The 23,370-nt window shown below is 40.7% G+C and overlaps 1 long non-coding RNA gene across 1 annotated transcript in view; it reads left to right on the top strand.

The window, feature by feature from the left end:
• Window positions 1–4,739: 4,739 nt before the first annotated feature.
• The window catches only part of LOC134158176 (uncharacterized), a 64,320-nt gene continuing 45,689 nt past the window's right edge, over window positions 4,740–23,370 (top strand). Inside the window, exon 1 of the long non-coding RNA XR_009962628.1 lies at window positions 4,740–4,811. This is a non-coding gene — a long non-coding RNA (uncharacterized LOC134158176). The remainder of the gene's footprint in view (window positions 4,812–23,370) is intronic.

Below are 23,370 nucleotides of genomic sequence, written 5' to 3'. Positions count from 1 at the left end.
ACAGACACTTTGGAATATGTGTTTCATTCCAGTTAGGGGTCAGAAGTAGCCATGTAAACGATGCAAAACCAATAAAATATGATAAACCATTTCTGTGAGCCAGTTCTCTGATGTCTTACAATTAAGATCCAGAAATTAATGCACATTGATTCAAAAAGCTCCAAATACCCTGCAAGAGCTAATCAATCCAAAAGTACTTACAAGCAATAATTCAGTCAGCTAGCAAACAAAGCGCTAATGATGAGGGAGGAAGACTCCCTACATTTGTAAACTATTAGCAGGATCATCTAATCTGGTGCTAAAGGTACTTGTCTACCTATATATGAAAAAAGTGTGAAAATATGTAATCCTAGAAAGTGTTGGTATAGTTGAAAGGGGATCTCAGAAAACTGCTGAGATCGTAAAATTGAAAGTAATTTGTTGGCTTTTCCACTGGCATTAACATTTGCAAACGTAATCTTCCAAATGAAGGGATGGGTCACATTGGCAGGCCCCTGAGGGCACTCATGTCCCTGCCTAGCCTCCTCTGGAGCCTCCCCATTCCTGCAAATGGCCCCCTTCAACTCAGCCGGGGGCCAACAGTCCCTGTCTGTAGATGTGCCTGACTGCTGCCATATTCTAGACATCGGAGAAGTCCTCTAAACTCTGTCTCCAGTGCCTACTTGGATAGTTATCTGCTGCTGTCTGGTTTTCTCTTTTTGGGCTAAAATACTGAGGAATAGGTGCTCTTAAGTGCTGTGGAAGGAAACTCCACAGCCAACACTCAGAGCTCTCTATGGGTTTGTTACAGGCAGAAAATAAGGTCACTTGGTATGGAAAACAGTGTCTCAAGTGTAGACTAGGCTTAAGCAGGGGGTAGAAAGATATATTATCAAGAGTTTCCAAGCTCTGGGGACATAAATTGGTTGCTGAACAGTTCTAGCCAGTTTGTAGCAGACTCAGGTGATGGAACTGACCCATGAAACAGGTCTGTGAAGCACAGCTCTTGGGTGAAGGGGACCTTCTGGCCACCTCTTGCATCCCTTGGGGGGGGGGGTCCTGACACCCTGCAGCAAAGAACTGCTCAAACCAGATCATTCATGTTCTCCCTTTGAGATGAATGGTGGGTGCTTTTTTGAAGCCACTTCTGGATGGGATTTTACAAAATGTTTGGTAGTACTTGAATATTTAGCAGGGCTTTAGGGAGCTAATTTGTGTCAACAGAGGTCTCCTCAATCAGTTATTGGAAGATTTCCTTATTGAAGACATCTGTAGTACCTGCAATGAATAGGAAATGTAAAAAATATCTTAAGGAAGGAGAAGGAAATAATCAAACAAACATTTTATTCAGGAGCTTCAGCAGAGCAGCAAGTTAATTAAAAAGTGGCATTTCCACACACACACACACACACACAAAAGGTGATGTGTCTAGAAGCTGGGACAAAATGAAACAACTTCAAGAAGAATGAAAGGAAGGGGAAAAAATTGTGGTCTGGGTTTTTTTTTTCACACTAAAACTTCATTTAATTGTCAGTGAAACACTGCACATCAAAAATGCAGCTTTTTCTTCCGTGGTATAATTAATGCCGAAATACATCCATCAACGTGCCTGCTTGCCTAGCACCAGACAGTTGTTTGCATGGTTTTCCTGAAGCGTTGAAGAGCTTCTCTTCAGTCCAAACCCAGCTGATGGCCCCTGCATTAGTAGGGTGGAGAAAGACAAGTTTGCTTGCTGTTTGCCTGCAGCTATTGGAAGCATCTTTGCTTCATTCACCAATTTTCTTATTTTCCAAGAAAAGGAAGATTACAGGTTCAGGAGACTTAGACCCTGTATCTTTGTCACTACAGGCCATTTATTATCATTTCACAGCAAAGAAAGATTCTCTTTACCTTTAATATAATTACAGTAGATTCCCACATGATCTAATACCTCAACAGGGACTCACACTAAATCTCTGTGGTAATTTTCTATGCCCCTTTGGGCTCAAGACCTTTTGAAGATTTAGGTGATTTGTTTCAAAACCCATTCTCTTGTGGACTGCTAGGGGTTTTGCTATACTAATTCCTACTTGCTGCACAATGTGCTAATTACTTTTGAAAACAATTTCACACTTTTCTGGGAAAATAAAAAGGAAATTATTTTAGATACCATTTAGAAAATAGTGTGGACAGGAATGGTGACTGGAGATGTGTCCATGACATTTGAAGCATCAAACCAATCTTAGTGTTGCTTTAGTAGCAGCAGTGGCAAATACCACTGAAAGAGTAAAAAAACCCCAAACCCTCAACTTTGATGATTTATCATATGCTTATTTAGTACTTTCAGAATAAATTAGCTCTGTATCTGTGCATGCAGTCTGAGTTTGCACAGCCATACATCTTGTGATATTTGGGTCCCTGGCTCACATTGATCTTAAAAGTTGCTTTTGCTTCATTCTGGGGGGCAGACTTGTGAGTTTGAAAGGTGCACGGATCTTACAGGCAAAATCAGGCTCTTGTGACTGGTTTTGTTGTATAAATTCTTCAGTTTTCCTTACCCAGAGCTGAGTTTCAAGGTGCAGCAGAGCAGCAGTGATCAGAACTAACAGCTCTGGAGGAAGGCTGGCTCCAGAAAGCTGGTTTATGAAGCCAGAGGCAGGAGTGACTCCATGTAGACTTTGAGTGATCAAGACTAAGCAGAGGATTAATAATACACTTGTTGAAACTAGTTCCTCTTCAAGGCACAGAAGCATGGGAAAGGAAGCACAAGCTGCTATTGGAGCACAGAGGTTTTTTAGGCATGCTTAAAATGCCTGCTCTAAGCTATTTTATTTACAGCTGAGGGCACTGCAGTAGGCAAGTTTAAAGGTGATGAATATGTGGCCTATCTACATCCAACAGGAAAATGGTATTTGTTTGCCCATGTAGAACAAAGTGTTCATAATCACCAGCATGTGAAATATGACAGCCTATGCTCTGTGATGTTTTTCCTAGAAGCAGTGTCAGGCTGAAAGATTTTGGCCTTCAGCTGTATTTCAAACTCTGCAAGACTTAGGTACACTGAGGTCTGTTATTTATGGTTTGACCTGCTGCACCTAGAATAAGAATACACACAGAATTTAAATTTATCCATTGAATGCTAAATTATCTACATCAACTCAGGCAACATGTAGGCAACCTGATGTATTGCTATTATGTCATCAAACCGATGCACTGTATTTTAATTCTGCAGCTAAAAAAAGCCAAATTCCTCGAGTAATGCGTAGTGTGTCATGACTTTCCTTGTAACTGATGGCACTGGTGTTAGCTTTGCTACAACTTTAGCTAGTTTATATTAATTTTCAATTCTGTTTTTGTAGTTTTTAATTGAACTGCACATTTGCCAGATAATATCCAGAGCACAAAAAGCTACTTAGTAGAAAACAGCAGTAAAATTACTGTATAGCTTCCTCTGCACGTGTTTTAATTAATCAAAGAAAATACTGTATGTGGAACATAAACCAATTAATTCTGGTTAAGAGACAAAGATGAAATATGTAACTATTAGGTAATCATAACAGAAAGGAATAGGAAGCTGAGAGAAAGAGATAGGGGAAAGCTTCTCTGTCAGCACAAGCAAAACTTAAAGGGGAATCTAAATGAAAAAGAGAGTTGGATGGGTTGAGCCTAAAGATTTGTAAGGATATTTTGGGGGAGGGTTAGGGTTCTATTGTTATGGTGAGACCTTTTGTGCATAACATATGGAGATGGGTCTTAACCAAAACCAAGCTCAACCTAATAAGAGAATGCTTGGGTTATTCTTTACCATATAGACAAACTCATAAGTAAGTAAGAAAACATCTAGGTGGATACTAAGAAAAAGACCCACTATCACTCTAACAGGTAGAGAACTTGAACCTTAATTTCAGATCCCATTGTTGCATTGAGCTCATCGAAGTTGCCGGGTCCTAGAAGAGCTTTGAAACATTTTCAGAGGGGTTTTGGTTCCCAGAAGAGGTAAAGTAAAAGACAGCTTGGAAATTCTCATGGTTTATTTAGGACTAAGGCCCAGGAAAGTCTATTGAAGTGTTTGTGTGGTCTGTAATAGACTCAGAAGGACACCCAAAATACTTCTACAAAATACATTCAAGGCACCTAAAAAGAAAGCTTGCAGCTAACGTGGAGAATAAGGATTTACACAGGTGAGTTGCAGTGAACGCACTGCTTTGTCTCCTTTCTTTCATGCCTGGGCTTTAAGGACAAATGTATCATCAGATCACCCAACCTGTCCTCTGTCATTGAGCTATCCTTATTGAGCCTGTAAATTCCAGATGATTAGCCAGTATTGTCATATTGCTCGGATTTAGCTGCTAATTTTGTTCAAAGAATACCTTTCCTGAAGAAAATACAAAGCTTTTTTGTGTCAGTTTTTGAGAGGTCAGCTGGTCTGGGAACTTCTTTCCCTCTAGTTCAATACTATACCTCTTATGAAGGGCGTATCTATAACTCATACATCTTAAGTGCTACAGGTATTAACACTGGCTGACCCAGTCCTTTTCTCCTAAGGTCACCATCCAATGCACTTTATCCTTAGTTCTGTAAAAAGACTCTTATTTTATCAATGTTACATTGTCTACTTCCTATTGTTTGTGTGGCTTGGTCTCCCAGATTACCTCATTGCTCTCACCTGTAAGCAAAGTAACACCTGACCCATCTGCTCCAGGTGAGGCTGAGTTCTTAGCTTGATGAGCCAGTATGTAGAAGAAGATAAAATCTGAAGGAAGATATGGAGTTTTGGCTTGTAAATGGATTACTGCTTTTTCTTATGAGTCTTTGGGGGACGAAAGTGAACTTTGGACTGGGTCTAGTTGAAGGTAAGTGTTTTACAGGATCTTCTGGGATATGGATATGTACAATGTTAACTAAAATTGGTAGGCGGCTGTGGTTTAGATACTTAAGCACATTGCAAGTCTGAATGCTTTTAGTAGCTATGGATTTCTGTAGACATGCATAATGTGTTTGCCCAGTGTTGTTGAATGACATACATGTCACTATTGTGCCTCGGTTAGGTGATGGTAGTGACCTGCAGCAAACTCACCTTTAGTCCTGAGGAAGATTAGACGCTAGATTTTGCAAACCCTTTAAAGATTTGGTTTGGAAGATCTCATCTAGTGCTGAAAGAATAATTAGCAGAACTCTACACAATCATGTGTACTTTCTAACCTGCTGAAGATTGGAGATGTAATTCCTTTTTCTTCATTAAAGCAGTCATTCCTACAGAATTGGTCCTAATCAATTGACTGTAGTACCTGTTTTGGAGCCCCATTTGCTTTGGGTTGCATGTATTGGAGGCTAATCCTCCCTCACAGAGGGTGTTGATGCCTGTAACAGAGCTCTAGGCAGTCCTGAAAGGTAGACGTGGCAAAGCTTTCAAGCAGTGTGTGTAGCTTGCTTCTTAATATAGAACAGATTCTGTAACTAAAATCTATTTGTCTCCAGGTCTTCTTCATTGTCTACATAACATAAGCATTTTCTTGTTAAATTACTGCCTGCCTGTCTGCATAGCTCTAAAATAGTGACTAAAACCTGCAGTGACTCAGGGGTTCCCTAGGCTGTCCCCTGGAACAAAAAAAAATTACTCTAATAACAGTATTTATACCAAGATTCATTGGAGTAGGTCTGAGCCTCAGCAAAGTGCATCTTTGTTGGAGATGTGTTTTGGATAAAGCTCACACTGTGAGTTACCATCCAGCACTGTCTTTCAGATCCTCCTATTAGGGTGGTACCTCAGCGTTCCTGGAAGAAAACATGGATATGTCTTTTATTAAAGGCAATGAATCAAACTGTTAACCTATGAAACACGTACCAGGAATGTCATAGGAAGTTCTTGCTGTCCCACATTCTCTTATTCTCTCAGAATGGAAAATAAACTGTTACAGAACTTGTGCTAAAGATTTATTTTACCTGGGGCTTGTGATGGGAACTGCAGAAGTAGTGTTATCCGATGATGTAAACCTTACTTCCCTCTTCAGTAGACCTTGTTTTAATTGTTAGATTTGTACTTCAATTGTGATTTGAAACCTTTGCTTGGGAGTGATAAGATATTGGAAGATACAGGATGAACTCTGAGCTGGAGATTGACAAATGAACTGAGTTTTTACCTGTGTCCAATGAACCTGGGAGATTGAGACACATTCTAGTTTCAGAGTGGTAGCTGTAAGACTTAAACCAGGTCAAGCTTTATAGGACATGACAAGCAGAGAATATAGCAAACAACTTTTTAAAAGTGAAGGTAGAACTCAGCTGGTGAAAATCACTTAATTAATGATAGAGTGTCTGTTGTATGATATAGGAATTTCATGTTTTGTCTTGTTACTTGATTCCCCCCCTTTATATGCTACATGATGCTTTAATTTCTTGTCAGTGTATATATGAATTGTAGCTAAATAAACCCTTTGTTTTATCAGCATGTTAATTGTAGTAGTAGCCAGAGGATTTTGTTTAGGTATGTATTATGAGGAGCCAAAAATATATCCAAGTATTAGTTTAGTGAAATTTAATGGGCATCCTTCAGGTTGAAAATTCAGGTGTTTAATAGATGAAAGGTAGTATGTTAGTGGGGTACTGCAATATACAGCCAAGTCCTGTTATGGAGTTCTCTCCAGGTGCTGATAAATAGAGCACATTACCCAGTGGGGAGTGGGCTTTCTTCAAAGAGGAAGGACAATGTGAAATGAAGAAGGTGAAATAAGGCTGTTTTTTATGTGTATGTAGTAGGGCTGCTTTTAATCTGGTACATATCAAGTAGCTTCAAGAAGTAAATCATAGAAAATGTTAGCCTTATGCTACATCTCAGCAAAATGCTAAACTAAATAGGAAAAATGAGGTGTTGGAGGGGTGGGGCTGACTGAATGTAAGGACTTGATATGAATAATATGTTATTTTGGTTTCTAACAAACGCTGCTGTGTGAGTAATAGTCTTTGACTGGGTGAAGGACCCTTTTTCTGGAAGGGTTAGTTTTGACTTGCTGAAAGTATTTTTCTCTTGGTTTATAAATAAGAAATCCTCCTGCATGGGAAAAAACCCTATGTCTTTATTATCCTTGAATCTCAAATGTGAATTCTGAACATGTGCTTAATTGCCTATGCCTTTAAGAAATGTTTTAGCTGTTTTCTTTCCCTCTGACAAGGATTTGCTTTAATGTGGTCTCACTTTTCTGTTTTTTCTACCCAGAATTGTTCAGTAAACTTAAAGTGACTGCAGCAAAAAGTGCTCTGTTCGGTTATTGTTCATTGCCTAAACTATACCCGGGTGAGTGCCTCTCCTTTAGAAGTGTGTGTGGGGTGTGTGTGTATATTAATCAGTGACTCAAATTCTTCTAGAGCTGCAGGATGCTTGTACTGAATTTCTTGCCTTGTGTAGGTCTCCTAATAAACAAAGAATCAGCCTGTTAACTTGTTTCCTTTACTCTCTAATGGTACATGCCATCTCTGTAGCTTTGGCCATCTGATGTTCTTCAGGCTTTTTCACAAAGATGGAGGAGCAAAGCTTTTTATTCTTTCCAGTGTAGGTAAGAGCACGTTAAGGGATTTTAATACTCCTCCTTAAGTTCATTTCATATGCAGGTTCATACTTTATGCTCATTTAGCAATGGTGGCCCATGCAGCTTGGCTGAACAATGCAAAGGCATACGCTGCAAGAGCATCTCAACTCCCAGTCATGTGCTAGCTCTCAGTTTAACTGTAGTCACTGTTCCAATGCATCGATCACCTTGAGTTGTGACAAAATGATGTCCCAGTGATGGCCACCCTGTATGAATTTCTTGTGACTGGTAGGGAGGTTTAACTGTGTGTCCCCAATGTGTCATGACAGTTTGGGCAAAAGTTCTGCTCAAGTATGGTCAAATCTCAATTGTTAAATTCAACTTTTCTAAATTCACTGATCTGAATTGTCCTTAGTGCACACTTTCAAAGAAACCATCACTGAGGTGGTGTGTATTTCTGCAGGCATTCAGGCCATTCTAAAGAGAAGAGAAGCCTGCAAGTCTGGCTGGCATTGTGTAAACTCCCATGTCATCTTCATTGCTTTGCTGTTAGGAAATGTCAGTTCTCTGGTCTTTGAGAAATCCCAGGTGCAGCATTGCTATATAGGATTATTTCTATCTTGAACTGTTGTCCTTATTGTGGGAGGCTTCCTTTCCAAGGTGCTGGGAGCAAGGGTTACTGTTGCCTGCAAGCTGTTAGAGCCCTTGTGCTGATTAGCTATTACACATTTCTTGCCCCTTATAGAAAGGTGCTATATTATGGATGCATACCCTGCCAAAGACCATGGAGTGACCTGTCAGATAGCTCTGCTCTGCTGAGCTGTGAAACTTAGGGTGAAGAAAGGTAAGAACAGGCTTTAGAACAGGTTAATGTGTCCTGTAAAACTTTCATTTTCTTTTAAAATGGCAAGCGACCATTACTCTTCTTTTCCAAGTTGTAGGCCTTCCAGTACCTTGTATTTCTCATCTGGCTTTACTCTTTTATAACCTCAGGCCCCAAACAACAAATCAACAGAATCTTGAATTATTTTTTAGCCTTCAGTATGAGAAATAGGTTTTTCAGAGCATAATCCAATGGCTACTTTGGCTTTTCTTATTCTGACCTACCCCATGGGGAATTCAGGTACTTGTCTGTTGTGAACTAAACAGTGTAACTCAACATTAAGCAACTTAGTCAATGTTCTGTTTCAGCCTAATCTACAATGAGTAGACAACTGATGGGGATTCTTAATTTTGAAGAAAGTAATCATCATGAGAGGTAGCCCTTGCTACCTGGCTGAGGGGATTGGTCTTCATTGGCTTTCATCAAAACACTCAGGCTTTCTGAATAATGTCCCGAAGGAAATGGCTCTTGGTGAAAGAGTTCTTAATTACATTGTATTTCACATCTATTCTGCATCCTGATCTTTATAGCAAGCAAGTGTAATGGCTTACTTCTGAGAAACTAGCATTGTGGCTGGCCTCTTGGGGACTTCTGGTGAAGCACAGAGAATTACAGCTACTATTAAACCTCTTGCAGCACTTGCAAATTGAAAACACAAGAAGCCAGGAGAAGTCTTTCGGTTATCTTTGAGTCACAAACTTGCAGTGGTGCCTAATTCACTTCTAAATTAGAAAGGAAGTGTTCTGATGATGAAAAACATGCCTGCATATTTTAGCCATAAGATGAAGTGCTTAGATGTTTTTGATGTAGTGTCACAGTGTTGACTTGATCTGCATACAGTGTTTTAATTAGTACAAACAATAATTAGGTGACAATGGTGAAGTCTTTAGCAGGGATGAATTAGTAGTTATGTTTATACACCTTACTAGTCTCTTGCGTAGGAAATGATGCAGGGAATACTTAATCGCCTCTGAAGGAGAAAAAGCTGTCAGTTTACATATATGTACAAGGAAGGCTGGTGGTGGTGTGAATGTGGATAATAAGTATAAGAGCTTGTCTTGAACAACTCCTTTCTTGCTCTGCTGGTGGGAATAGTTTTTTTTCCTGGCAGCTGAATAACCAGCACTACGGTTATGCATTCCCCCTTTGAATGCTGCGGGCATGCCATAGCTGCATATAGTGTACAGAATGCTTTCAATGGTTCTGGAAATGGGCATCATCATCTTGTAAAACAGTTAGCTGGGGACAGTGGGAGCTTAAATTCCCTAGTAGGGGTCACCTGGGCTATTCCCAAATACAGCTCATTGCTTGGCAGGGGGTGGTGTATCTCAGGGGCTCCTCTTTGAGAAGTGCCTATGCAATAACAGTGACCTTAGCAAAGGGCAGGTAACAGAGGCATGATGGTGAGAGCTCTGTCTTTGGGATATCAGATAGTTTAAGGGCACCAGCTCATGCTGCCTATGGTCTTTGCAGCGTGAGAGCTCCTGTTTGGTGGGCTTGGACTTGTGTTGTGGAATCTTCAGAGCTTGGAGGCCTTGGCTGTGTTAGCTCTAAGCTGTGGTGCAGGGTGACAAGCACAGATCTGCTACTGACTAGAGCCGCTGAGGCTTAGGGTGTGGGGCTGCTGGTTGATGGGGATGCCAGAAAACAGGATAGACACAATGTAATTCAAAGTAACTCCAAAATGATAATGCCAGCACCTCTGTTTTTGCCTAAAGTGATGTGAAGCCATTACCCCTCATGGGAGGGTTTCCTGTTTGTGCCTATCTGGAAAGACCACTGTTTCTTCTTGTTGGGCCTGGGTTGTCACCATAGAACAGTAGAATTCACCAGATAATTTCTTATACATGTGTGGCTTCTATGAAGGTTTCCCATACAAAAAATGGCTTTTGCTAAGCGCATACTGCCTGGGTGAAATAGTGCATAGACTCCATAGAGCTGAAATCGGATAGAGTGCAACTCCTTTATTGTTAGCCCATGACCTGTCTGAAGCTTTGATGCTGATCTTTGTGCTCCATCTCTACCTGAAGCTAATATTTTTTAGGGTAACCTTCCTCTGAAATTGGTCAATCTGGTAAATTGCTAAGATGTGGGAAAAAAAATAACCCTGTAGTGTGCACAAAGCAGTGTGAATGAAAGCTCATGGGATGCTCAGGGACACTGTAAGGAGGCTTGCTTTGGAAATGGCCACTGAATTAGGTAAATTGGTGCATTTGCTGATAACTGCAGTGCAAGAATTACTAATGCCTTTTGTAAGTTACTCCTCAAGAGTATTGGATTTATTCCTCAAGGGCGGCAGGGGAGAACCCTAAACCCACTAGGAATAATAACCATTACCAGTTCATTGGTTGATGGCTCATTTTGAGCCTGAATTTTGATTATATAAAACAATACCTGAAATCTTTAGCTATACTTTGGGAGGCATCTGTCTATTAGAGCCATTTAAAATAGAAGAAATAGTAATTAATGCTTTTGCCCTTTAAGAAAAGCTCTGCATTCCCATTAACTAATTAATTTCCTGCCTGCTGATATTAAACATAATGCTGAAACATTGAATTTATACACACAGTTGTCACTTTTGTCTATAAATAATTTTAATTATGCACACAGAAAACTGTAAGGCACTTGCATTGTGCATTGAGTACTGAGATTTAATTATTTGATTGCATGTAAAGAAGGGGCTTGGGGTAAATAACTCTGAAAACCTTGATCGAAGTGTATAATGGTGCTTCTACAAAACAAGTGTTTTCGTATCTCCAGAGGTTTCAGTCAGGCTGTGACACTTAATTATTTTATTTACTCTTTCCACTTTGACTGTTTTTCCAGTTAAAAATTCAAGCTGTGTTTTCTGCTAGAATTTTCCTACTGAAAAGAACTAAAATAAGCTCTGCTGATCCCTGAGCAACCCGAGGCTGTTTTCTACGATGTCTAATAAGATACTAATTCCTTTCTGAAGCTTTTCTCATAACTCTCTTACTTGTATTCTTTCTCCTGTGTAGACTCCAGAGTCCTTCACCAGAAGACTCTGTAATATTTGCATAATCCCAAAATGCAGTTCACCTCACCTCCGATAAAAAGCCCTATCCCCTTTGAGGCAATAACCCCCATCAGCATGCAGAACTTTTAATGGGAAGCATCTTTGCTTGGTTCATCCTTGTGGGTTTCACCCGATGGCATCAGTCAAATAATTTCCTTTGTTTTTGGAGAAACTGTATGCTTCTTGATGTGCTCCAGCTCTTATGATGAAGTTATTAGGCTTCTTCTGGTTCACTGTGATAGGCCTTTACTCATGTAGCCCAGCAGCCTTGGGTCTAAAGTCGTTATTAGTCATATGGAAGGGAGATTCATGGGGCTTCACTTAAATCCCTCAGACATGGGGTCCTAAGCTCTTAAGATAAAATGACATTAGAAAGAAGATTTCTGTGAGAGCATCAGCTTCTGTAAGCTCATCACTGATCTTGGCTGGTGAAGTGACACCAGGTTTGTCTATGCTCCAGGGCTTTTCAGGTGGATAAGTTCAGGCTAATGTCACTGAGTGGCTTCAGATGCATTGTGCCAGGCCCTGATTAATAATGTCCATGTTAAGGGTTCCTCTAGTTCTGTATTCTGACTCCAGCAGAGACCTAAGTTAATGCTTAGGGAAGGGTAATGATACACCTTTGAGTGATCTCCTGTACTGTTTTTCAGGCCAAGCACCTCCTGAGCTGGGAATGGTTTCTATCTTTTTATATTTACATTATGCAGTGAATTCCACTTTACACAATTTCTAGAGGAAACTTGGTAACTTCAACGATCTGTTATCCATGGAACAATATTGTGCTTCCTAAACCTCATCATCCCTTGGCTTGTTTGGCTGAATTAATTGAATTTATCCAAAAAACCCCAACCAAAACCAAACTTTATTTTCCCCATCCTGTCACGACTGCAGAGTTGGAGGCTAGGCAAATACCCTGCTTCCAAGAATTGACTAGCAGAGGTAGATGCTTGCTAACATGGTTATTGAGAAAACTGGGAGCAGGAGTGCTTCTGTACAGCACAGAAGACCATGGGAGTCTGTAGAGCAGGTATCATAAAGGCTGTTTTTCTTTCCAGGTATTTTCCATTTTCTTAAAATGAAACCACTTTTTAACCGGAGCTGTCAGAAGCAGGAAGAGAAGCAAGGCTGTGGCTAGGCCTTGGAGCCAACTTGGGAAGGCACATCCACTTATCCCAGCATGAGACAAATGGGGACTGACACACACAGAAAGTATTGTAAAAAATCCCAGAAGTGATACTGATGGTGAGGTACTTTTCACTTAAGACACCTCAGGTTTAAAAAGAGAGAAAAATGTGTTGGGAAAAATTGAGTCTGGTATAGTGCAGCAGAATTCTTGTTTTAAAGAACAAGAAGAGACACAAATTGACAAAATGTTCTCGTGTCAAATCAGTGCTGTGTAGTGTTACAATGTCCTGGAGGATGAAATAGTCTCATCTATTGTGATATAAGAAGTGCCTCCAGAGCAATGTTGCTAACTTTTGAAATTGTACCTGGGATTTATATCCCCACCATGCAGTATGTCAGCCCAAACGATGTGAGTCTAGGCCACTAGTATCTAGCCTCTAGCATTATGACTTTGAAATATCTTCATTTCCCTGTGCTCTCAGGGACATCTATATCTTGCTCCTTAGGATTTGGCTGTGTCTGTGATGATTAGCACTTATCTCTTGGCATATTGAAGAACCTGCATTTGGCTCTGCTGCGACAGACATTCTTCTTCCTGTGTCTTGCAACCCAGTGGTTTCTACTTTGCACTTTCCAAATGGCCTCTGGTCCTCCAGATGTACTCTGTGTGTTTCCTTTCCTACATCCAATGCTTCTGGCTGCTCCGTTTTGATCCCTTTGGCCACCCAAGCACCCACCTCCCTGTTTTAGCTGTAAGAAGGCTGCTGCTGGTACAAACCTTGACAGGGCTGGGTGAATGCCCTGAAGGGAGAAGGGAACCCTGGAGCTGTCCCTTCTTTCTTACCCTCTCTGTGAAAACAGCAGCAAGTTACAAGAAGAGTCTACAGCGTGCTTTAATATTACCCTATGAGGCAGGCAAATTGAGCAAGCAGGTATTCCTTCAGAAGGCATAAACAGAACCATGCCTGTGCTAATGCCTCAGATCTTAATGTCTGGTTTGGTCTCAGTCAGTGGTATAACTCACAAGTATGTTAGGAGCTGACAGCAAGCACAGAGCTCTCCCTGCTGCCATACTTGAACTATTGTTGGGGTTCTGGGAAAAGTTAAGAAATTAAAGAAATTTAAAGGAATGATTTTAAGAAACACAAATGAGTGTTTTCCCTTATTTAATAGGAGAAAAATGGTTCTTCTGTTCTCCATCCTCAGTAAAATTGTTATTGGAGCAGAACTGGAGGGGATGAAATCTGAATCTCTACTCTCTTCAGTTTACTACTGACTGCTTTCAAATGTGTTGATCCCAAGTATCCTAGGAAGAACTAGGTTATTCTTCATTTCTTTCCTAGTACTCTTGAAAATAGTGAGTTTTCTTAAGAGATGTGTAACCAAGTTCCTGTGGGCTTCAAATGGGAGATTTGTAGGCAGACACATATAGATGTGGCTGCATGTTTTTTTCTGTTTGTGACAAATTGCTTTAATGTCATAATGCTAAAATAGAAATTGTGTTTAAGTACCTTTAGAAATAAATATTGAAGTTCTCCTGGCTCCCATGCTGTCAATTGGCTTTCTGCGCACAGAAAGTGCCTGCTTGTTTTGGAGGAATAGCTATAGACTTTTGGTACTGAACTCCAGAGCATAGTTTCAAAGTTAGTGATTCTGTGCTCAAAGCTGCTGCAACTGTAATATGGTGAAATGTCTCAGGATTATCATTACTGGTCAGTGTGAGTTTTCAAGCAATGTCAGTGACCTAAGGTATATCTGTAACCGCAGATGCCTGCGGGTAACCATTAGGATGTGACTTCGCTAGACTTTATTCAATATAAGCTTGGGCTGCTCCCCTGCTATGTTCCAATCCCATGCATCAGAAACAAATGTGTCCTTGGGGAGGTTCAGACAGCTAGCTGATCTAATAACTAGTTTTTTGGGATTAGATTTGTCTGGTCAGTACCTAATATGGTCAGCTTTGCATCCACAGGCTCCTTATGTTCAGCACAAAGAGATGGAAACATGCAGGTAGGGACAGAATTGCTTTTCCGGCAGGCCCTCTCTCATTAATCTGCATCATTTGTCATGTAAAAAATGTATTTCTACATAAAAAAAAGCATTGGCATTTATTTTGACTCAGCTACCTGTTTTGGCCCATTTGTTGCATTGGAAGAGCTTTCTCTGGTGTTGCATAATGAAATGGGGCTTTGATTTTGGTAAAAGCAAGAGTTTCAGCCCTTAGAAATGCGTGGTGTCTTGGGCTGGTATCCTGAGCCCTGAGGGGTGATGTGAGCTGGAAGGAAGCTGAGTTGAAGTTAGAACAGTGGAGCTGAGCCCTGAATAGTGGCACAAACTGCATCTACTTGGCACTTAGTGCCACAAGTTGTGTTATGGCCTTATTACTCTAGACAGTAAAGATTTCCCTACTAACTCTATAAAATGGTTAGGGTTGGAAAGGATCTTAAGATCATCTAATTCCAACTTTCCCTGCCCCTCCCTCCTTTGAGGAGTCATGGAGTGGGGGGGTTCATGAAGTTGATCAAAGCAATGACTGTCACGCAGCAGAACTTTCTGCAATGGAAAACAAGGGGAAATATTTCCTAGGAGACCCTGTGAAAAGCTCTGATAGCTTGTCAGTCCACTGTGTGCGCTCCCCAGGAGACGCTGTGTCTTGGAGAAATCAAACCTGGTAAATGCTGCTGTTGTCATAGTGACAATCCTTTTTTTCAATAGCAGTAAATAGCTGTACAACTGATCAGCTCATTAGCTGCTGCTGCAGAGGATCTAACTTACCTCTGTTGCCCTGCACACTGAAAAGCCTCAAGACTACTGGGCAAGAACAGTCTTGTGGCCATGTTTCTTGTAGTACATAAAGGCAGAAACTGGTTGAGTTTTAAAACTGGGTCCTCTTGCTCACTTACATGGTGTAAAAATGAAGTAAACGTTTAGTGGAGAATTTTGTAGGGCAAGATCAATGTGACAGAAGTCATCACTGGCAGTTGTAGCCAGGTCTGAGGACCACCTCTCTGCAGTATGGGCGGACTTGTGAGGCACTATGCACCAGAAAGAGTGTCCTCTTCCCCTGGAATTGCTTCCTGTCCTTATTTTCCTCCTTCTGCCTATCAAGGGAAAACAAGAGATGACAGTGCAGGGAAGGTCCTGGCATCTCATGACTGCCAACATTAAAATCACAGCTGAGATTGTGGCTTAGGGCACCTGAGTGCTGCCTGGGCTTCTAACAGTTATGCTCTAAGGTGGGTTAACTTGTTTTTGATGCCTATTTCTACCCTGTCTCTTCCAGAGGAAATTCAGGTCGGTGTACAACATTTGCATGTGGTATTTCCTGTGGGGAAATAGGAGCATTACCCTAGCCTATAAACAAAAGGCTGGAGAAAAGAAATACCTTAGGTCTGCCCAGTGCTCTCACTGGTGTAAGAACTGAATCCAGATCTGCTATGGATTGGACTGGAATAGAGCTCTGTGGCCCAGAAGCTTATGCTGAACTGAATAAATCATCCAGTGCTGAGAGGCAGGTTCTGCTATAACTATTTTTTTAAATTAAGTTGGAAAGCCAGATGCAGGATCCAAGATCTAAAGGCTTGAAACTGTGCCCTCTGTTTTACTAACGCTTCTCACAGTGGTTTCTCAGGAGCTCTTGTGCCTTCCACAGGGAAGCAGCTAATGTTGTATATGAGCTTGCATGCTTCATTAACAAATGTTATTTCTTCTAAGCGGTGAAGGATATATGACCTGGGGAAAAGCATCATAGAGAACCCAGAGGGAATCTTTCACCTGGGTTGTCTGAGAATGCAGCTACAGTTTGTTACTGCTGACTGAATTACATCTTGTGGCTTGTTTTGCAAACCAAAACCTTTCTAGCATGTATGCTTCTTGCTTTTATTTATCAGTGTCTTGGCAATGTTTCCAGCTGTGTCTTGGGGTACATACTGCGGTTCCCTTCAGACCCACCAAGATGTGAGCCAAGCTGAGAAAATGTGCATACATTTTCACAAAATTTCCATGATAACAATTTGGAGAGGCCCTTATGCTAAGAAAATTCACCCTCTTGATCCCTTTCCTAATGTTTTGACATTAGGATAATGCACTATCTCTCTTAGTTATATCTTTCCTATTGAAACCACTTTTTCCACTTAGCTGACTTCCCTCTCTATTTTACATAGTGACTTAGTTCAGTCAGAAACCTTCTTCACTTCTTTAGACTGGGAATCCCCCAGATTCTAATGAAGCAACTGCCTCTGGAGTTGGTGGGATTTTATCTCTGTATGTAAATCTAGAGTGCAAAATTTGAATACAGGCCTTAGGCTTTAACTGGTAAGGAATAAATTGGAAAGGGAGATTGTGGCTGCTTCTCGAGTCTTAGGCTCCCACAGCTATCCCCATGAACTTTGCCACCTGATGCCACAGCAAAAATACTGCTGCAGGCCTTGCTTAACATTGGGAGTTTTTGTTGTTACTTCTTAGTTATGGTTCAAGTGAAAGAAACACTTGGGATAGAACAAAATGTGATTGGAGAGGAGATGAGGAATTGCTCATTGATTTCCTTAGAGATGACTTCTGCAAGCATCTCTTCTTTCTTGTCTTCCCCATTTTCTCCTCTTTCTTGCCCCCTTGAAAGTGGGACTACATGAGAAGGGAGGCTTGCATTTGTCTTGAGTGAGGAGAAAATTCCTTAGCAGGAAAAAAGAAAAGTCAAGTGACTCAATAAAAGTTGAAGTGTTGAGCCCATGTTAAGTACTGAAATAGAGGAAAATACAGAAAAATTAGGGGTGGTATCTAAGGAATGAAACCTCCTTTTATCTTAGTATAAATGCCATATAATAGCTAATACCTGCCTTAGGGAACCAGACAAAACACCAGTTTGGTTATTTCTCCCTGTTCCTGAGCTGGATGTAGTGCTGCCCTTCCCCTTGTGGGATACCCACTACCATGCACGTAGAGATGGCTGTGGGGCTCACTAGCTGCCATTGCTTCACAATAAACTATGGGAAAGAAATAGTGATGTTATCTTCCATATAAACCCTGGCCTGCCTTCTCTACTGACAGCCATGCACACAGGTGAGAATCAGAATTATTTATTTTTGTGAGGAAAGTTTAGGTCTCTCGAATTGTCTAACACATCATGAACTGGCACAAGGCAGTATTCTTAAAAAACAAAACAAAATTTTGGGTGGTTTGGGTTTATTTTGCAAAATGGAACAACTGAACAATCAGATTTGAAACTTCATCACTATCTTTGTGGCCAAATTCATCATTAAGCCTGAAGTGAGCTTTTAAAAAATATTTTGTTAATCGAACATTATCGAAACAAGGTATTTTTCTGCTGCTTCACTCCAATATATAGATTTCAAAGGGTTTTTGTTTGTGTTTTGTCTTTCTCCTCTTGCTCTTTGAAGAAATTGCAGTCTGCCAGTATGAAGTGTATGGTGAGGTAGGGAAAGTGAGGAGATAGTAAGCCTCTGGAGACTGGATTCTATTCAGAAAATGGATGTCTCTTGTTCTCTGCCATTATTTATGATTTAAGAAGCAGGCAGAAAGGACTTTTTTCTCCTTCCAGACTCCCCTCAACCTGCCCCAATTTCCTTGATGGACCATGCAAGTCAGACCCTGAGAAAACAAGTTGTCTAGGTGATACGTGGTATAATAGGTTTACAAACTTATTCCGGTCCATCAGTAATGACTTTTCTAAGGCTTCAGGGTTTCCTAACAAGAGAGATGGAAAAACCTAATGCCAAGCTTTCCCTGACTGAAGTAAGAATTGTCCTGGCTGCTCTGTCTGCTAAAGTTAATTTCTTCCCTGATGTTTGTGGCAGGAGGGAACAGAGCAGGCAGAGAATAATGTCTTCACCATGTGCTTCAGGCTGGGAGTGTCAGGAGCAGTGTGGGCTCAAGGATTAGGTTTTATTGGGGAAAAATTATTTACCCTGGTTAATTTGATGCATAGAGAATGAGCAGAGAAACCTGAGAGCATGCAGATATTTAGTCAGGGTTGTGTGTGTTCTGTGGGTGGCTTATCTAGCCTTGATTTCACAAAGTCTAAAATTAAGTACAGATACGGTCCATTGCTTACATTGTACTTGGCTTTCAAATAGTGATAATCATGTGCTTTATCTTGCTGAATGAAGGCCCAGGTAAGTGGGCTGACAAATAGCTCCGTGAATCAGGCTGCTGAGAACAAGCAGGGAACAAACTGTACAATGAGACCTAGTCACTAAGTAGGTTGTACTCTCTCTCGTTTCACCTGCGCTACTGCCTTGCTTGAGAGACATAGTTCTACCTCTTAGACCTGAACAGAAAAGACGTATGGACAGAACCGGGTCTCTGTGGGATGAAGAACTTGGCTCCAGTGTGTAATTCTAAATAGTCTTTGTAGGGTTTTGCAATGTTGCCCATATTGCTGCCTCCTCTAGCTCATTCTAAGGCAAAAATTGGCATTACAGACGTTCTAGGCTTGGCTTTGCCTGAGATTTCATCCGCAGGCTGGAGTTCAGATTCTTTCAGTTGCCTGACTCTTTAAGCAAAAAGGGAAAATAGCTGAGCAGTCTCTTGCTTGCAGGTAGCTATTTGAGAGGATCTTGTTGCTTCAAGCTCCGCTCTTTCTACATTGATCTATATCAGCAAGGATTGTCATAGGAGATGAGATCTGTAGTAGAAATTGTGAAAAACAGATTAGAAAATGGTCCTGCACACTCATCCTGTGAACTCTCCTGAGCCTCTGAAGCTGCCGCTGGGTTTGCCAATACAGCTCACTTCTGCAGCTGTCGGGGATGATGTCAGTGTTCCACAAATTTCAACTAAAATGTCAGAAAGGAACAACTTTCTGTGACTTCTGGAGCTCTTGCCTCTGATCAGGGGAGCAGCTTGCTCTGGTAAAGGCAAGTAATTAAGCAGTACTTGTGGATGCCTAGTGAGTTCCTCATGGAGTCTTGCAGTGGTGACAAAACAAAAGGCAAAAATAGAAGTAATAACCTAGAATAAGTGACTGAGCTGTCTCTATTCCTGGTATTCAAGCTTGTGCTGAAACAACCGCATGAAGAAACAGATGCTGGGTTAAAACGTCCTGGCCTGCAGTGTAGGGATGCTGGATTGAATACTGTGCTCTGCTAGTGAATTCTCATGTGCTCTTGGTTAAGGCTGTTCCTGACCACAGAGTCCAGAAGTTGTATTATAGCTGGAATAGATGTGAACTGGTCTCAAACTGCTTCACTGAAGAGTTTTGATAATGCAGCTGCAGCAGCATGGCAGTCATTCTGTGGTGAATGCTGTGCTTCCACAGCTACCATGCATGGTGTATGTTCAGAGCTGGCTTTCTGGTGTGCTTCAGCTGTAGTGCAGGTCAGTGTCAGCCACTGAACTTCATTGTGACGGCTTCTACATCTGCAAATAGGGCATAATGCGTCTTTCCTTTCTCTCACGGCTCTCCAGGGCAAGGATTGTTTTTTCTTCAGGTGCATGCACATATGTGTAGAGACAGTGGCACATTATGAGAACCAAATTTCCTCCAAGCACCTTAGTAATGTGTAATAACTCCAAAATAAGAATAATAGTTATGTTTAAGGGAAAACTCTTTACTTTGAAAACTGCTAACTCAAAAATTGCCGTTTCTCTAACAGGCAGATGTATTTCATCTGCCTGTAATATGCTATTAGAAACAATTAGCCAATGCTGATGGAGTAGATCTTGTAATTTGTCTGATATAAGTAATGTTCCTTCAAAAGGTTCTCTTGTGAATTAATGGGGGAAATGTCTCAAACAGATAAAGTTATTGACAAAGAGGTACCAGCAAGGAGCATACCTTCTAGTATAGGAACAGATTAAGTATATTTTCTATTTACTCTTCCCATGCTACAAGTATCTTCCTGTAGGCAGTTGTTCATCCTTTTGATGTACTACACATACTGATTGCCAGTTTATATATAAGAGCTTATCAGGTTGAGCTCAGGCTCTCTCGCTTCACTTACACAGCCACAATAATTGTGTTCTACTCCTTAACCTTCCTAACAGCATTTCAGTGTAGAGAAGAGATTGCTTGTGTCAAATAACTTAGAAAAATGAGGAATTTAGCTGGGCTTTTCAAAAGCTTCAGATTGGAGATGGTCCAGCTCTGAGGCATGAGTTGATGGCAGTGTTGCAAACTACAGAAACTGTGCTCCAAACTTGAAAAGTGAGCTGGAAAAGATCAATATACTTTGTCTGAATGTTTCTTTTGCTGTATCTGGAAATGTATTACAAGGAATATAAGAAACTATAAAAGCCTGTGTAGAAAAGAAGGTGATATGAACCTGGAATACCAGGGTCTATCTTCTGACTAAAAACTTTTATAAAAGCCAGTCTTGCAAAGCCTAATTGTGTTCAGCAGAGCAGGAGGCTTAACTAGCAATCACAAAATCAAACTTCTATACTAAAATCTTGCTATTAACTTTTCTAGCAGTAGCTAGCAGTAGTAATCCTGGAACTTCAGGGCATTTTCTGTCAAATTGTTACTAATGGGACTGTAAGAGCATAACCTGGTCAGCGTAAGTCCTTAGGAATCATTCTTCCAGATGGCTTCACTCCAGCAATGACAGAAAAAGTTGTTGTAACTTTCAGCAGTAGTCCATTTTAACTTTCTAGTAGCCCACTTTCAAGTGACCTTTGAGCAAGAGTTGTGCTTTCCAGAGCATTCCCTTTTGAGTGCTACACTTTTAAATGCAGTTATTTGCAATCATGTTCATGCTCTTGCTTGTCACTGGTAGCAGTAGCTCAACCCGAGTTTGAAGGGTTTTATTCTCAAACTCAGTACTCCTTCACACCACAACCGAATTCTTGCTACCAGGTTTGTACGTACATCCCCTGTATAAATAAGAACTGAAGTATTTTGCTGCTCTGTAGCTTAGTCTGGGGACTACCGTGTGGTGGTGTTGACAAATACAACCTGGGAAAGTAAAAAAGAGGACTGGAAGGGAAAAAAGCAGAGATATTCCTTGGTAGAACACAGAAAATAAGGTAATTAATGGTGACATGCAAGGTGAAGCGAAAGGGCAGGGTGACTAGCAAATAGAGCTAAGTAGCACTAAGGATATGCTATTCCCTGGGGACTAAACATACCTTTTAGACAATAAGAACATTTTAAAAAAAGGCAGGAGGAAGAGGGAGAAAAGGGTCATACAGACTAGCATGAGGTGTTTCTCTTTGAAATTAAGTGTGCTTCAACTGAGTGACTTGAGCAGGTCAAAATCTATTTACTTCTGTAGGGTTAAAGAGTTAAGCTGGAGTTTGCTGTTTATCAGGCTGAAACTAATGCTCCTCAGAGATGAACATAAACAGCTGGTACTAGCAGGAGTGTCCTGCTATCATCAGGATAGAGATCTTAAATAACATGTGACTGGAAGTTCTTGAAACTCTTCCAGCATGAAAAAGAGCAAGGAGCCACCTTGTATGCAGAGCAGGATGTGCAGGAGAAAAATGGGGTCACAGGAAAGTGGCTTGGCCACCAAGTTTGTCTATTTTAGGTTTACTGACTGGTTAAATCTCAAATAAGAAGGGACACAGGAAGTGGAAGATTTGACGCATTGCCTACACTCCATATTTGCACGTGACAAAGCTGAGGGCTTAGTTAAATGTCTATCACTTGACTTAACTGGGTTGTGAAAGAAAATCTGAAGTTAATTGTTTAGTATATAGGAGAAAAACAGATCGACTAAGGTTTATTTAAATACTTTTTAAAGCAGCTAGTGGTTAACGGTGTTATGTAGAGGTCTTCAACTGAATTGAGTCATCAGTCTGTACAGAATGTGACTCTTCTACTGGGAGAGGTGAAAATTGTCAACTTTTAGAAAATATATATGTTGACTTTCAATCCCTGCGAGGGAAGCTCTTGCTATGCAAGTTTATAGCACTGAGACTTGAGCACTCTACTACCTATAACCTGGAAGAGTTGTGCTTATTAGTGGATCATTTTGTTCTGACTAGTACGAGGATGGGGAATTGACTTCAAAAAGCAACAATTCAAGCTGTGCCTTGATTCCATATTTCAGCAGGAAAAAAGTAATCACTGCCTTATTTATCAGAACTGACAAGTACATGGGCCTGCGATAACTCAGGGAAGCAAGGCAGATTGCTTTTCTGTACCCATTAATAGCTTAGCTGGAAGATATGAAGGTTTTGGAAAATATGTGTAAAACCCCTAATCTGGTAAAGGAAAGGAGAATGTTCATTTTCATGTTCTAGGAGGTTATTGGACTGACTGAGCCTTGTAGGCAATGGAGAGTTGTAAGCGGCCATTCTGACTTTGGTAGAAATTGCATCAATTTAAGTGACTAGACAACTGTAAGATATAGAGTGCCTGACAAATTAGACTATTAATAGAAGGCCCTGAAGCATTTACTGAAGCTGTTTTCAAACAAAGATGACATGGGATTAACACACTTTTAACTTACATTGTTGGTAAATTAATAGTGTGAAACTGCAGTAGACACTCATGCAAAGTGAAATGTTGGCACTTTCACTGGTGAACTTAAAATTTCAGTTGAATATAAATGTTTTACCACTAACATTTCTTATATGGCACTGAAATGAGATGAAGTTACTGTTACTGGAGTCCTGGGTGTTATTTCTTTATGAGGAATGAGATTAATTGTCCCAATTTCGTTGAAAGGGTCCTTTTAAAATTATTTTGTATGGTGTACTGCAAGTTCTCCAGCTAATATCTGTATGCCAGATTCTAAAGAGGCAAGAATCTGAAAGTCACATTAACAAATAAAGATTTGTGTGGTTTTTGATCATGTCCAGGTGTATTTTGAGCACATCGGAGGTTTGCAGAAGACAGTTGCATAACTTGCAGGGTCCTCTGGGCTTGAGGCATT

The sequence above is a fragment of the Pezoporus occidentalis genome, unplaced genomic scaffold, assembly GCF_034315485.1.
Source record: "Pezoporus occidentalis ecotype Australia unplaced genomic scaffold, CSIRO_AGI_Poc_V1 ctg127, whole genome shotgun sequence".
Taxonomy (NCBI): Eukaryota; Metazoa; Chordata; class Aves; order Psittaciformes; family Psittacidae; genus Pezoporus; species Pezoporus occidentalis.
The sequence above is the reverse complement of the archived record's forward strand: the minus strand, read 5'-3'. Positions and strand labels throughout refer to the sequence as shown.